The following is an 18,360-nucleotide window of genomic DNA, read 5'->3' on the forward strand; positions in this document are numbered from 1 at the left end:
TTACACAACGTTTGACCGTCCAATTTGACCGATGATATCACGAACTATATAACATACGATAATTATACGATTGTGTACATATACATATTTATACATATTTAACATGATCTAAGGATGGTTTAACATATCATTGTGTACTAATAACAATGAGTTATAAGTATGCTTTGAGACTACTAACTTAAGTTTTCAAAACGATAACTATACGTAACATTCTTTGACATATATACCTATAACCTATAATGCTTATACAAGTATCGTATAAATACGTATTTAATCACTTTTAAAGGGCTTAAATACATAAAACAATATAAGTATATTCACAAAAGATAGTTATATTTGAATTCTCGTTCCGTTTCCTCAAGATTTCTACACGTATACCTAGGGTATATGTACCCGTATTATACGCAGCTTCTAGATGTATTTACTATTGATAAATACCAATTATTAGACCTCAATTATCTGCTCTTAGCAGCCTTTATTAGTCAACAACATGTGGGATCAAGTAAGAAGACTTATGAGCTAAAAATCAAAACTTAAAATCTATATATATACATACATATACACGTTTTCATATACATACATATACTTCCATATCAACTTTATTTCAAGATAAATGATCTTATAAACTCTCTCATCTTCAACCTTCAAGTGTTCTTCAAGGTCTTCATAAGTTTCTAGCTTCATAATCAAGGTAAAACTATGCTTAAACTTTGATTCAATTCATGTAAGTTAACTATCTTAAATCAAGATATAAACTTACTTACAACCTTTGTTTCTTTCATGATTTCACTTCTTAATCTTCCAAGTCATCAAGAACAAGTTCATATCTTGTTTATTCAGTAACTTTCTTCATCATACTTGAGGTATAACCTTTGTTCATCACCTTGTTCAATTATAACTATCTTATTAAGAATATACAAATTATAACAACAAGAACATAGTTTGAATGATTTTAAACTTGTTTGCAAACTAAATAGATCCTTCTAAATTGACTTTTAAAACACTTCAAGACCTTTAATATATCATAATGATATGCTAACTTAACAAGATACAACTTGATTTTACAAAGAACACCTTAAAACTGAATCCACATCGTTGGAGTGCAACCGGGGGCTGTTTTGGGTTGGATAATTAAAAATCATCTTAAACTTTGAATTGGAAGTTTATATTCTGGAAAAAATGATATTTCTTATGAATATGTTAATATATAAAAATCTCATGGTGTAACTCAAAGTGTAAGTATTTTTGTAAAAATGATCATCTAGATGTTGTTTTTACGACGGAAATGATCACTTTCATAAGATTCACCAAAGTTTGACCTATAACCTATGATTTCGAATGCAAACTAAGGTATTTACAGTTCATATTCATAAATAATGGCTCGATCCAAGGAAGTGGCAAGTTGAACCAACAAAAACGGAGTTGTATTGAAGAAACTACTGCTAAAACAAAATCGGGTATCCGAAGCTAGTTTAGCTACGAAAATATTTTGACTAAAACCAAACTAATCATATCTTGGTAAATTAATATGATATTTTATATATATTTACTCATGATTTGATTTTACATATTTCAGGACCACCCGTAAACAACACGAGAAGATTAATTATAAGACCTCATGATTGTACGCAACACGTCATTTGACAACACGGTACTTTATGTACGCAACACGTCATTTGACAACACGGTACCATGGGTCAAGATTAATTCTAATCAATACGAATACGATGGGGTCTTTATTTTATTAAGCAACTAATTGTGGACCACTAACATCAGACTGCTAACTACGGACTAATAGGTATTAAAAGTATTATAAGTATATATGTAACGATTATTTGAAAAGAAAATATGTTGATATATTATATATATGGTTAGGTTCGTGATATCTATCGGAGACCATGTTGTGTTAAATATCTTCAAGGCAAAACTGTTGATAGATCTATCGGGCCTGACAACTCCAACCGGACTGGACGACCAGTATTCAACGGTTGCACAATACTTCGTTTCGGTGACTACACTTGGTACGGTGTAGTAAGATTTCATAATAAAGGGAATATGTGACGTTGATTAAATATTAAGTATGGTTATCAAGTGCTCAACCACTTAGAATATTTTTATTAAAACGTTTATGTATATTAAATCTTGTGGTCTATATTTATAACGCTGCTAGCATTAAACCTATATCTCACCAACTTTATGTTGACGTTTTAAGCATGTTTATTCTTAGGTGATAATTAAAAGCTTCCGCTGCATTATGCCGAATTTAAGCAGGATTTGGAGTATGCATATTTGTGTCAAAAATAAAAATGCATACCGAAAGATTTGTAATGTGAAATATGTTGGAAATCGTATTGTTATTATCAAATGTAAAGTTTGTAAGACTAAGATTATCGCTAAACGATAATCATTATTATGTTGTTTAAGCCTTTGGTTATAATAAAGGTTATGGTTTGTATCATAAAAACGTATGCAGATTTTGAAAAATGTCACATATAGAGGTCAATACCTTGCAATGACACTAATAATTACGTGACGTTTATAATCGATATGAACGGGACGCTTCAGGTGGTATCAGAGCGTTGGTCTTAGAGAACCAGAAAATTTGCATTAGTGTGTCTTATCGAGTTTGTTAGGATGCATTAGTGAGTCTGGACTTTGACCGTGTTTGATTTCGAAAACTATTGTTTATCCTTGTTGGTTAAAAATTAATATGTAAATATTATGTGGTACTAACGTGCTAGTTGTTGTGTGATAGATGTCTGGCTTAGAACTTGTTATCACATTCAGCGACTCCGAACCAAAATCCTCAGATAGTGTTCCAGTAATTAACCTATCCGATGATGAAAACGACACCTTTGGGGAAGACTCACAATTTTCGGATGAATCAATTGAAGAGGAACCGGAAAGTGATCCTGAGGAGGAAGAAATACAGGAAATTACGAAAGACAAGTTCGAACGAGGAAAGAAACGAAAGGCTACTGAATTGGAAAATCCAAATCCCGAGTTTAGTGAGGATGTCGTGGCACCAACTCCACCAGACACTTCCACCCCTATTCCCACTATTCCTATTAGTTCTATCCCGACATCCAGTTCTTCAGCCCCTCAGCCAAAACGCAGAGAGACAGCCAGGATAAGCGTTAAGCAATTTTTTTGAACACAAACGTTTTGGGTTAAATGATGCGCTGTTGTTTTAAACCATGTGATCATATAACGTTTTGTATAATATTACTAGTGTGGTTTGCTTAATGTTTGATGTAAGATAAGCATATGTAAAATAGTGAAGTATGAAATGCAATAATTTTCCATGGTTGAGTATTATTTGGGTGGTAGTAATTGATTTCCGTACTAAGCTATTAAGTATGAACTTTAACGGGTAGGTACTACCCTAGATATAATTATAAAACGCTAATAAGAAGAAAATGCTTTTATAATAATAACTGGTTCATATTATTAATAAGCTACGATGTACTGTAAATACACACTACATCAATAATATTCCATGTGAATAATTATTTATTTTCATTCTTATTGAAGATTATGGCGCGATTGAACCGAATGACGGAACAAGAAATCGAGGAACTCATCAATCAGCGAGTGAATGACAGAATGTTATGGGTCGAGGATGCAAGAGGTGCTGCAGTTAACCCAAATCCTCGTGTGGGATGCTCCTACAAAAATTTTCAAGGTTGCAAGCCCTCATCATTCAGTGGAACAGAAGGACCGGTCGGTTTAACCCGGTGGATCGAAAAGATTGAGTATGTGTTTAAAATCAGTGGTTGTATTAAGAAGGACATGACCAAGTATGCATCGTGCACCCTACAAGATAGTGCACTCACGTGGTAGAAAAACTATGTGAAGGCCGTAGGAGGAGATGTAGCTTATGATACTCCATGGGAAGAATTCAAAACAATGCTAATCAACGAGTATTGTCCAAGGAACGAGGTTAGGAAGTTGGAAGCTGAATTATGAAGCCTGAAAGTTGTTGGTACTGAACTCACCAACTACAATCAGCGATTCATGGAATTAGCTTTGCTATGTCCCGAATTGGTACCAACCGAAGAACGGAAGATAGAACTGTACAAAGATGGTTTGCCTAAAAATGTCAAGGCAAATGTTACAACATCGAAACCCAAGACTATTCACGAAGCCATCACCATGGCAAACGAGTTGATGGACCAGATTATTCTGGATAAGAACACCGATGTCAAGACATTGGAAAACAAAAGAAAGTGGGAAGGTAATCATCAACAATCCAACAAGAAACAAGAAACCACGCAAGGTGCGGGTAGTGGTTCAAGCTCAGGTTACAAGGGACGAAATCCTTTATGTAACAGATGCCACAAACATCACTCTGGTTATTGTAATGTGGTATGCAACAATTGTAATCGAAGGGGTCATCTTACTGAAGATTGCAGGGTTCCCGTTACAAATGCAAATGGCACCAAGACTCCTGTCACCAATGCAAATGGAACTGCCTTGGCCACTGTTACTTGTTATGGGTGTGGGAAACAGGGTCATTATAAGAGCCAGTGCCCGAATCTAGAGAAAAATAACGGATCTGCACGTGGAAGAGCATTTATTATTAATGCTAGAGAGGCATGTGAAGACCTGGAGCTTGTTACGGGTACGTTTACCATTAATAACTTATCAGCATCTATTATATTTGATGCTGGTGCCGATAGAAGTTATATGTGTAGAGACTTTTACGCTAAATTGAATTGTTCATCATTACCTCTAGATGCTAAGTACATGATTGAGTTAGCTAATGGTAAACTAATTAAAGCCGATAAAATTTGCCGTGATTGTAAAATAAATTTAGCAGGAGAAACGTTTAAAATTGATTTGATACCCGTAGAATTAGGAAGTTTTGATGTAATAGTCGGCATGGACTGGATGTCCAAAATAGGAGCTGAAGTTGTGTGTGCCAAGAAGGCAATTCGCATTCCTCGTAAGGATAAAACGCCGGTAATGATTTATGGAGAGAAGGGTAACTCAAAGCTAAAACTCATTAGCTGTTTGAAAGCCCAAAAGTGTTTGAATAAAGGGTGCTATGCTATCCTAGCACATGTTAATAAAGTGGAAACGAAAGAAAAAGAGAAGTGCATTAACGACGTGCCTGTGGCAAGAGATTTTCCTGAAGTCTTTGCGGAAGAGTTGCCGGGATTACCTCCATTTAGATCTGTAGAATTTCAAATAGATCTAGTACCAGGAGCTGCACCAGTGGCTCGTGCTCCATACAGACTTGCACCATCTGAGATGAAAGAGTTACAAAGCCAGTTACAAGAATTACTGGACCGTGGTTTCATTCAACCAAGCACTTCACCGTGGGGAGCTCCGATTTTATTCGTCAAGTAGAAAGATGGATCCTTCCGAATGTGTATAGATTACCGTGAATTAAATAAGTTAACTATCAAGAATCGGTATCCACTACCGAGAATTGACGACTTATTTGATCAACTGCAAGGATCATGTGTTTACTCGAAAATCGACCTAAGATCGGGCTATCATCAACTACGCGTCAAAGAAGAAGATATTTCGAAAACTGCTTTCCGGACACGCTACGATCATTACGAATTTTTGGTCATGCCGTTTGGATTGACGAATGCGCCAGCTGTATTCATGGACCTCATGAATCGAGTTTGTAGTCCGTATTTAGATAAGTTTGTTATCGTTTTCATTGACGATATTCTCATCTATTCCAAAAATGAGCAAGAGCATGAGCAGCATTTAAGGTTGGTATTAGAATTGTTAAGAAAAGAACAGTTATACGCCAAATTTTCTAAGTGTGCTTTTTGGTTGAAAGAAGTGCAATTTCTTGGCCACGTTGTTAGTAGCAAAGGAATTCAGGTTGATCCAGCTAAAATTGAGGCCATTGAAAAATGGGAGACTCCTAAGACACCAACACAAATACGTCAATTTTTGGGTTTAGCCGGTTATTATAGAAGATTCATTCAAGATTTTTCCCGAATAGCTAAACCATTAACAGCGTTAACGCAAAAAGGGAAGAAGTACGAATGGACTTGTGAGCAGGAGAGTGCATTTCAATTACTGAAGAAGAAGTTGACTACGGCGCCTATTTTATCGTTACCTGAAGGGAACGATGATTTTGAGATATATTGTGACGCTTCGCGACAAGGTTTTGGTTGCGTCCTTATGCAACGAAAGAAAGTTATTGCGTACACATCCCGATAATTGAAGATTCACGAGCAAAATTATACGACGCATGATCTAGAACTGGGAGCAGTAGTGTTTGCATTGAAGATATGGAGACACTACTTATATGGGGTTAAATGCACTGTGTTTACTGATCATAAAAGCCTTCAACATATTTTTGATCAAAAACAGCTAAACATGAGGCAACGTAGGTGGGTCGAGCTGATAAACGACTATGATTGTGAGATTCGCTATCATCCCGGGAAAGCGAATGTAGTGGCTGACGCTCTAAGTAGAAAGGAACGAGATCTAATTCGAGTACGAGCGATGAACATAAAAATTCGCATGAATCTCAACTCACAAATCAAAGAGGCTCAACGAGAAGCTCTTACTAAAGAAAACATAGGAAATGAAATAATGAAGAAGTATGAGAAGCAACTCGTTATACGGGAAGATGGAATTCGATATTTTGAAAAACGTATTTGGGTACCAAAGTTGGGTGGATTAAGGAAGTTGATATTGAACGAGGCACATAAGACAAGATACTCGATACATCCTGGAGTTGGAAAGATGTATCAAGATCTTAAGACGCATTATTGGTGGCCTAATTTAAAGACAGACGTTGCAACATATGTCGGGAAATGTTTAACTTGTTCCAAAGTCAAAGCAGAACACCAGAAGCCGTCAGGGTTACTTCAGCAACCAGAAATCCCAGAATGGAAGTGGGACGGTATTACCATGGATTTTATCATGAAGTTACCCAAGACTGCATGGGGTTATGACACCACTTGGGTAATAGTTGATCGTCTCACCAAATCTGCACATTTCTTGCCTATAAAAGAAACGAATAGAATGGAGAAACTATTACGATTATACATAAAGGAAATTGTTTCAAGGCATGGAATACCTATTTCCATTATATCCGATCGTGATAGTAGATTTACATCAAAGTTCTGGCAATCACTACAGGAGGCCTTGGGAACTCGTTTGGATATGAGCACCGCATATCATTCGCAAACTGACGAGCAGAGTGAAAGAACAATTCAGACTCTTGAAGACATGCTCAGGGCATGTGTGATTGATTTTGGAAACGGATGGGATAAATATCTACCATTAGCAGAATTCTCGTATAATAATAGTTATCATGCGAGCATTAAAGCTGCACCATTCGAAGCACTGTATGGAAGGAAGTGTAGATCCCCTATCTGTTGGAATGAAGTAGGAGATCGACGATTAACTGGTCCCGAGATCATACACGAAACTACTGAGAAGATAGTACAAATCAAGGAGAGATTGAAAACAGCCCGTAGTCACCAAAAGAGCTACGCCGATGTCCGAAGGAAACCATTAGAGTTTCAGATCGGTGACATGGTTATGCTAAAGGTGTCACCTTGGAAAGGTGTAATACGTTTCAGCAAAAGGGGTAAACTGAACCCGAGGTATGTAAGCCCGTTCAAGATCATCGAACGCATTGGACCGGTAGCTTATCGACTTGAGTTACCACAACAACTCGCCGGAGTACATAATACGTTTCACGTTTCAAACCTTAAGAAGTGTCTTGCAATGGAAGACCTCACCATTCCTATTGAAGAAATCCAAGTCGATGAGAAACTACAATTCATAGAAGAACCAGTCGAAATCATGGACCGTGAAGTTAAACAGCTCAAGCAGAGCAACATACCAATCATTAAAGTTCGTTGGAATGCTCGAAGGGGTCCTGATTTTACTTGGGAATGAGAGGATCAGATGAAACAAAAGTACCCACATTTGTTTCCCGAGAACGCAAAATAGGTACAACTTTAAAATTTCGGGACGAAATTTATTTAACGGATAGGTACTGTAACGACCCGGATTTTTCTGATCATTTATACATAGGAGATTAATATTTACATAAGTTAAACATTACCAACATGATAAGCAATCCAAATTGTTGAGTCTTGTGTTTTTGAAAAGAGTTTTACACAACGTTTGACCGTCCAATTTGACCGATGATATCACAAACTATATAATATACGATAATTATACGATTGTGTACATATACGTATTTATACATATTTAACATGATCTAAGGATGGTTTAACATATCATTGTGTACTAATAACAATGAGTTATAAGTATACTTTGAGACTACTAACTTAAGTTTTCAAAACGATAACTATACGTAACATTCTTTGACATATATACCTATAACCTATAATGCTTATACAAGTATCGTATAAATACGTATTTAATCACTTTTAAAGGGCTTAAATACATAAAACAATATAAGTATATTCACAAAAGATAGTTATATTTGAATTCTCGTTCCGTTTCCTCAAGATTTCTACACGTATACCTAGGGTATATGTACCCGTATTATACGCAGCTTCTAGATGTATTTACTATTGATAAATACCAATTATTAGACCTCAGTTATCTGTTCTTAGCAGCCTTTATTAGTCAACAACATGTGGGATCAAGTAGGAAGACTTATGAGCTAAAAATCAAAACTTAAAATCTATATATATACATACATATACACGTTTTCATATACATACATATACTTCCATATCAACTTTATTTCAAGATAAATGATCTTCTAAACTCTCTCATCTTCAACCTTCAAGTGTTCTTCAAGGTCTTCATAAGTTTCTAGCTTCATAATCAAGGTAAAACTATGCTTAAACTTTGATTCAATTCATGTAAGTTAACTATCTTAAATCAAGATATAAACTTACTTACAACCTTTGTTTCTTTCATGATTTCACTTCTTAATCTTCCAAGTCATCAAGAACAAGTTCATATCTTGTTTATTCAGTAACTTTCTTCATCATACTTGAGGTATAACCTTTGCTCATCACCTTGTTCAATTATAACTATCTTATTAAGAATATACAAATTATAACAACAAGAACATAGTTTGAATGATTTCAAACTTGTTTGCAAACTAAATAGATCCTTCTAACTTGACTTTTAAAATACTTCAAGACCTATAATATATCATAATGATATGCTAACTTAACAAGATACAACCTGATTTTACAAAGAACACCTTAAAACTGAATCTACATCGTTGGAGTGCAACCGGGGGCTGTTTTGGGTTGGATAATTAAAAACCATCTTAAACTTTGAATTGGAAGTTTATATTCTGGAAAAAATGATATTTCTTATGAATATGTTAATATATAAAAATCTCATGGTGTAACTCAAAGTGTAAGTATTTTTGTAAAAATGATCATCTAGATGTTGTTTTTACGACGGAAATGATCACTTTCATAAGATTCACCAAAGTTTGACCTATAACCTGTGATTTCGAATGCAAACTAAGGTATTTACAGTTCATATTCATAAATAATGGCTCGATCCAAGGAAGTGGCAAGTTGAACCAACAAAAACGGAGTTGTATTGAAGAAACTACGGCTAAAATAAAATCGGGTATCCGAAGGTAGTTTAGCTACAAAAATATTTTGACTAAAACCAAACTAATCATATCTTGGTAAATTAATATGATATTTTATATATATTTACTCATGATTTGATTTTACATATTTCAGGACCACCCGTAAATAACACGAGAAGATTAATTATAAGACCTCATGATTGTACGCAACACGTCATTTGACAACACGGTACTTTATGTACGCAACACGTCATTTGACAACACAGTACCATGGGTCAAGATTAATTCTGATCAATACAAATACGATGGGGTCTTTATTTTATTAAGCAACTAATTGTGGACCACTAACATCGGACTGCTAACTACGGACTAATAGGTATTAAAAGTATTATAAGTATATATGTAACGATTATTTGAAAAGAAAATATGTTGATATATTATATATATGGTTAGGTTCGTGATATCTATCGGAGACCAAGTTGTGTTAAATATCTTCAAGGCAAAAGTGAGTATATAGTCCCACTTTTAAACTCTAAATATTTCGGGATGAGAATACATGCATTTTATGATTTACGTTATGGACACAAGTGATAAAATATATATTCTACGTTGAGTTGTACCACTGGCATACCTCCCTGTAACTTGGTAACTACTATTTACATGCGGTATTGTAAACGCGAATCCTGTTGATAGATCTATCGGGCCTGACAACCCCAACCGGACTGGACACTTCGTTTCGGTGACTACACTTGGTACGGTGTAGTAAGATTTCATAATAAAGGGAATATGCGACGTTAATTAAATGTTAAGTATGGTTATCAAGTGCTCAACCACTTAGAATATTTTTATTAAAACGTTTATGTATATTAAATCTTGTGGTCTATATTTATAACGCTGCTAGCATTAAACCTATATCTCACCAACTTTATGTTGACGTTTTAAGCATGTTTATTCTCAGGTGATAATTAAAAGCTTCCGCTGCATTATGCCGAATTTAAGCAGTATTTGGAGTATGCATATTTGTGTCAAAAATAAAACTGCATACCGAAAGATTTGTAATGTGAAATATGTTGGAAATCGTATTGTTATTATCAAATGTAAAGTTTGTAAGACTAAGATTATCGCTAAACGATAATCATTATTATGTTGTTTAAGCCTTTGGTTATAATAAAGGTTATGGTTTGTATCATAAAAACGTATGCAGATTTTGAAAAATGTCACATATAGAGGTCAATACCTCGCAATGACACCAATAAGTACGTGACATTTATAATCGATATGAACGGGACGCTTCACAAGCGACAAGCTGTTTTTCAACCAAAAAATTACATTTTTGCCATCGAGCATTTCCTATAAATGGGGGCTTCATTTATCATTTCAACACACACTATTCTTCACTTCTTTCTCTAAATATCTCTCTATAGTCGCTCTCTAGTGATCTATAGGAGATTAGTTCTCTCTCTACTTTCTCTCTCTAGATTCTAGAGAAAGAAAAGTACAGAGATTAGGAAATATAATTATCTCTCTATTGTCGCTCTCTAGTGATCAATTGGAGATTAGTATGTAGTTAGTAGTAGAAGCTATCGAGCATTGTAACGCTATGGATATTATGAAGAAATACAAGTGTTATTCTGCCGACATTATTCGGTAAGATCTATCCTTTCTTTTATTAATTCATTATAATATTCTTGTTAGATGTTTGTGATTTATTAATATTAGAAATCCTTGTTGCCATGATGTATGAGTAATTGCTTGATTGTTTTCCATGATTTATTAATGTTAGTTAGGGATGATTATCGTTTCGTACTCACTTTCTGTCTATGATATTAAACCTCGTTATTATCGTCCTTCCACCAATAAACATGATTAAAACCTTTTATAAAGTCGATATTATAAAGGTAATTAGTTATCTGTGTTTATACATTGGTCAAGGTATGAACCCATCGGAAATACTATAAAGTACATGGGGAATTACTGTAGGACCAGATCAAGATATTGGTCAAGAGTATAAGACTCGAGGAAATATTGTTGCAACAGTAGAGTACAGTGTTGATGTACTATAGGACCACTTGGGCATGGTCAAGGTTAGAAGCTATGGAACCACTATAAGTCAAGTACATGGTGGATAACTAAGGGATTTATTGGGTATATTTAAGTAAGGGTTGGTTTAAATCATAAATGGGAATTTAACGCACTACAATACAAACTAAGTTTATAAATCTTCAAGGATGACTGAGAACTATCTGAGGTTCTAATTTGTCTACAAACCCTTAGATTTTACCGAACCATTGACAGAAAGGGATTCGAAACACAATCATAACCACTCACTTGGGTGATACACTAAGGTGTTAAGAAAGGTTGGATATTCTATATATATGGCTATGATACTTTATTCGTGTGCTCAAGGTATGCACTGCATCTAAGATGGGCCGCTTATATCCTTAAACCGGATAAAGCGTCGGGAGTTGAGCATAGTCCATCCGATCAGAATCTTCAAAGCCTAGTTCCTCGTGACATGCTAATCGGGAAACCGCTTAGTAGGGAACCTAGTGTTCACACCAAGGTATATCTATCCAAGGAGTGTCTCATAATCATCCCGACACTACGTTATCTTAAATCATGGTGAACCACGTCTTCTATGTCCTTAGCTGTTGCATGCTAGCTTATTTATTTTAATTATATTGCTTTAATATCTTAATTACAATTATATAAACTATTCAACCCAACTATTGCCTTTACACAATTTGATATTCCAGATAAAAGTGGTGTCTAGAATAAACTGGTTGGACTTGGTTGTAGGATTTTCCGAACAGTCGCCAATTTATTGTGACCAAAAGGATCCTGCCTCTCCACACAAGGTGTACCTGGCCACTAGTATTGGATACTAAATTGTGTATAAACCCAATCTTAATTACTAAATTATCTAGATAAGCTCCGCTTCAAATTCGACCGCTCAAGGAACGACCCTAGGTCATATTTGCCCTTCCTAACCCATAGGAAGGAATAATAGATTTAGGCCCAGCATATATAAATTAAACAATCAACTTCTACTCTTGATATCCTGAGTTGACGTTTTGCGACCTAATGACATCGCATAAATGAACCGTCCGATTCGGGCATATCAGATGTGCAACTATGCACATCATTAAGTCCCCCTAGTTCTATATTGCGCGCAATTTATTGCGTGTGATGTAGAACTCTAATCATGACATAGAGTGCGCTAAAGAGGTGCATTTAATGCTAGGGTGGTTTTTTCGGCTTGTAAGTCTGGCAGATATGGAAGACTGTTAACTCAACCGTTACCCCCGCACATTTACTGTCGCATGTCAGTCTCACCTCTGCTGGATTTGCAACACGTGTACGGCTATGATGTGTTTTCCCTTCTTCCAGGTTTTCAATTCAAATTTTTCTCTGTAATTAGCCCATAACCTTCTCATAAAATTTTTACCGCCTACACATCTTCTCTCATCTCCTCCTTTTGTGAATTTGATTCGACGCCTTTACAACTCGCTCCACTTGCTTCTTTTTCGATCATCAGGTTAGAGCTCTTGTACCCCTATCTCTTTTTATTTAAAAGCATCATGTCTTCTTCTACTTATGTTACCGAGAGCAAAAATATTGAGGATATTTCTTCTGTGATTACTAGTAAAGATCTGGAGGAGATCATAGAGGATTATCCTCCCATTCGTGAGTTGAAACCCATTGCTCCTAGGCGCAAACAACGCGACAACGATCCCCCTGCTGATAAAGTTGCCACATACTCGAAAGTGATGAAGTATGGCAACATTCGCTATCCTCCCACCGAATTCTTCTTATCCGTACTACACTATATTGGGAGTGGCTGGGCAGCTCCACCCTTACAGCGCGTGTCGCATCTCCCTCTTTGAGATGTGGTGCAGGGGGCGAAACTTTGTCCCTACTGTGAGCTTATGTAGGAACGTCTACTCTTACCAGCCACACGAGAATGGGTGGTATTATTTTAGGGAGAGCGTAAAGTTTTTTCAGCGCACCAAAGCTGACATGCGTGAAAAATGGAAGAATTCTTTCTTTTTTGTCGATAACACCTTTATTCCTAACTCTTGCGTAAGAGTGCACGAATGGTGCTCTGGTGTCAATAAATATTTGAACGAGAAGCCCGCAATGACACCGAACGAGGATCATATATACCATCTTTGTATTGACAGGCAGCTTTCGGTGCGCGTATAGGAGACCGACATTCTGTGCGCCAGTCAAATTTGTACTTATCCTGCTGTTGCGCCTGTCTTGATGTACCACGGACTGGGTATGCTAGATAGCGCATGTGTGACGATCGCTCCAAATCCATATGGACAATACGTCATTCATTGATTTCATTGCGAGGTATTTGACCTCTATATGATACGTTTTGTAAACATTGAATTCTTTTGAAAAGGCACACCATAAATGAATATTTAAATCAAAGGTTTTCGACATCTGATGATTTCTACATATAGACAATCACCGTAAATAATAGTTTACAATAGTACTTCCATTGACAATGCAGTCAAAATAAGATACATGGTGATGATTTGGTGAATGCAACGTTTCCTTGAAAAATATGCCATGTACGACTCCATGCACATAGCTTGTCTAACATATAAGCAAACAGCGGAAGACTCTTAGGAAACCTGAGAATAAACATGCTAACAAGTGTCAACACAAATGTTGGTGAGTTCATAGTTTTAGTGTTTCACATAATCTGTATATAAAGGTGGATCACAAGATTTCAGTTGTTTCATCCAGAAACGTTTATCAATAGATTCTACATAACAGAGCACCCTGGTAACTAAACTTTAATGTTATAATGATAAATACCCCATTCGTTTTAATACACGCAAACCAACATGTCCTAAACTCAAATAACACACGTCCGTTAAAAGGCTAGCGCTCTAGCTCGGACGGGGATGTCAAGCCCTATGGATCCATATACTGTTATTCGCGCCCACCAGTCCATATCCTATGTACTGGCAGCTACTAGTTACCAAAGCTAAGGGATTTTCGGTTCAAACTCAGTGTAGAATTTAGTATGTACTTGTATCCATTGCGTTTAAAATAAATTGCATGTATTCTCAGCCCAAAAATATAGATTGCAAAAGCAACTAAAAAGGGAGCAATGAAACTCACCTTAGCAGCATATAAAGTCGTTCACCAAAATGTGACCGAAACTCGAATTACCAAATAACCGTAGATCTCAACCTAGAGAACATATGTTGGTCAATAAATGTCTATCAAGCTAGGTCAGGTCATAGTGTATCACAGTCCTAATGCTCGAGATCGACATACAAAAGTTATCCAAAGTCGTTTCAAAAAGCCAATTTTGACAATAGTTCAACAAAACGAGACGTACCTTATATAAGGATTCATTTACTCGGTTGGTAATATTCAAAAATCTAATTTATCAATCTTACAAACAAGTTGTTTAAATATTAATTGCATATTCAAAAGCAATTCTAATTAACGTCAATCATAATTCAGTTGATCATATCTTTTGATTTGTTCATCGAAATTACGCAATTTCTAAATGAAAAGTTATTGATTTTTCGCCAGCTTTCCAAAAACATGTATATCATATACCTTTTACTAGTAATATATGTATTTAATTCGTGATTCATTATAAACTGTTTAACGGCGAAATTTAGCATACAAGCATGCATAAATATATATACTCGAGCACTAGACATGGATACACAATTAATATATAAAAGATAAAATATGAATGCTCACGTATAAATATCGTGATTCAATATTGCAGGGAAGTACGTAGACGTAACAGAGATGATAAACACTAGGTTTGACTTTCCAATAATACCCACGTACATTACCCATAACCTCCATAGCTATAATCCATAATTTTCTTAGCTCTATCCCGCTTGAAAACCCATTTTGAAAGTGACACACTCATGACTTCGTCGTAGTATTTTATGTATAATAATACTACTGATAATAATACTAATAATAATAATAATAATAATAATTAAATAAATAAATACAGAGTATGTGTGAAAAAAACTCGAGCAGAAACTGGACTTTTATAGGCAACTTTTTAGAATCTGATGCCCATGCGATCGCATGAGTTTTCAGTGTTTTTGCCATGCGATCGCATGACCGCCTAATCCGTTTTTGTTTGCTAGTTCGTCGACATCAAATAGTGGTTACTGTAGTAAATAGTGTTTTACTGTAGGAAATAGTGTGTTACTGTAGCACTGTAGCAAAGTACGGTTTCACTGTAGCAAATAGTGTTTTTACGGTTTCACTGTAGCAAATAGCGTTTTACTGTAGTAAAGTCGTTTTCACTGTAGTACTGTAGCAAAGTACGGTTTCACTGTAGCAAATAGTGTTTTACTGTAGCAAAGTCATTTTTACTGTAGCAAATAGTGTTTTACTGTAGAAAAGTCGTTTTTACTTGTATATATATATATATATACATACATATAATTGTTCATGAATCGCCGAGAACAACCGAAAGGTATTTGAATATATGAAAGTAGTTCAAAAATTTTGAGATTCAGTTTTACAGACTTTGCTTATCGCGTCAGAAATATTAATCATACAAAGATTAAATTTAAATTTGATCAGAAATTTCCGGGTCATCACAGCATGTTATCCCCGCACTTTATAATTTTATTAGTTGTTTATTATTGTGCTTACTAACTTTGACTTGTGTTTTTTTTAAGTTATGTCTATTCTCAATGTTCTCGAGGACGAGGAGCTTAACGAGATTGTTTCCGCGCATGGGGGCGAGGATATTGAGGAGTCCCAAACTGAGGGGGATGTCATTCCTCCTACTGGCGCGGAGGCCAATGTTCCTCCTACTAGCGTTGAGTCCCATGTGCCCGGGGGGGGGGGGGGGGGGGCAATCATTCTGAGGAAGAGGGGGTTCCTCACACTGATGTGGAGTTCAGAGACCACAAAACTAGGGTTCCTACTCCCCCTACTATAAGTCAAGGAAACCTAGCTGACCAAGGAGCTTCTTATAAAATAAAAAGAAGCACAAACATTCATATAACGGTGGGGAGAAGTCCCATAAGAAGAAGAAGAAAAAGACTGGTAAGCGCGCTTCTTCTCATGACTTATGATTATCTTCAATTTGCTGTATTACTTTCTCTAACGCACAATTGTTTGTTTTTATTGCGCAGATGGCGATGATCGCCCTCCTCCAGACGTGCTTTAAGAGTTCAACAAGCTGGTGGAGTTTCTGGAGGTGCCTTCTAGACCTGCCATAACCCAGTTGAAGTTCTTGATGGACTATACTCCAATGAGTGCGTTGAGGTTTTTTAGAATGAGGATCTGGAGGCGGATCTATATATGGATGTGCAAACATCATTCACCAGTTTTTTGCGCGACGTTAGTAGAATCAAGGGCAAATATGCACTGTTGAAGGGTGAGTCCAGCTCGGGGCAGGAGGCCCTGAACGTGCAAGAGAGGCGCACGATCGTATTAACGCACTTCATGATGATCTCGAGGCAACGCAGGAGGCGCGTGCCAGTGTTGAGGCTGCTGCCACGCAGGCGTCATCTGAAAAGGATGCGCTTGCGAGGGAACTTGACCTGGTCAAGGGCAAGACGGACCAACTGAAAATCAATTAAAAGTCCCTCCTGGCCGCTAGCGCCGATCTTTGCAAATCCGCAGAGCAACTGATAATGCTAAAAATGAACATATATTTCATAGCATTATCCCTCAAGAAAGACAAACTTTTGGTTGCAATTGTTCTATTTACAAGTGATATTCGTTTAAATAATAAAAGGTAAAGATAAAAGACAGATTCGACGATTTGAAGACGCAAATGACCAAAAAGCTAAAATTACAAAGTACAATCAAATTGGTTCAAATTATTGATGAGAAACGTCTAGAAATTACAAGAGTACGATCCGCAAAACGCAAAGTACAAAATAATAAATAGTACGAAAGGACGTTCGAAAATCCGGAACCAGGACCAGAGTCAACTCTCAACGCTCGACGCAACGGACTAAAAATTACAAGTCAACTATGCACATGAATATAATATAATATATAATTAATTCTTAAAATGAAATATATATATTATATTATATATTAAAACCGTCGACAACAAGAAAACAAGCAAATGTGAGCTGTCCCAGGGGGCCATGCGATCGCATGGCCTAGTAGTTATAAACCCATGCGATCGCATGGCAGCAACAGTGAGGCCAGGGTCTATAAATTCAACGTTTTTCGGACGAATTTTGTACATAATTTTCAATCTCTCTTTCTCACACACACACACACACACACACACACATATATATATATATATGTATATATATATATATATATATATCATATTTGTTGTCTTGCACACAATATAGACTTAAACTATGCGCCAGTATCTGCGCATCGAGAGTCTTCTAAGTGCGCCAACACTTGGAATTGAGGTTAAGGGCAACCAACCCTATCGGTTATAGTCATGACTTGCAGATCTCGTATTCTGCACGGGTGGGGCTAGGATAAACCAATGTCCGTCGTCTTTCAGTAATAATATATAGCTCGTCGCCAAACAAGTTTCTGCCGCGCGGGGTTGGAGAAAATACCCCTTCAAGGGCAGGAGTGCGATGGGTATTCACGACCGTGCACACCAATCCAAGTTAAAGAACTACTTTACATTAATACATGGCATAAAGATTTTCGCAGACAATATCTTGGAAAAGGAAAACATAGGCGCATTGCCAAAATTGATTATAGTAGTTTATCTGCTAGCGCAATTACATGAACAACACTGCGACATTCTTCTTAGAACAATACACATAACATAATTGAGATTACAAAACCCTAGACATTATCCTTATGCTTCATCC

Source organism: Rutidosis leptorrhynchoides, chromosome 4 (assembly GCF_046630445.1).
Source record: "Rutidosis leptorrhynchoides isolate AG116_Rl617_1_P2 chromosome 4, CSIRO_AGI_Rlap_v1, whole genome shotgun sequence".
Classification (NCBI taxonomy): Eukaryota; Viridiplantae; Streptophyta; class Magnoliopsida; order Asterales; family Asteraceae; genus Rutidosis; species Rutidosis leptorrhynchoides.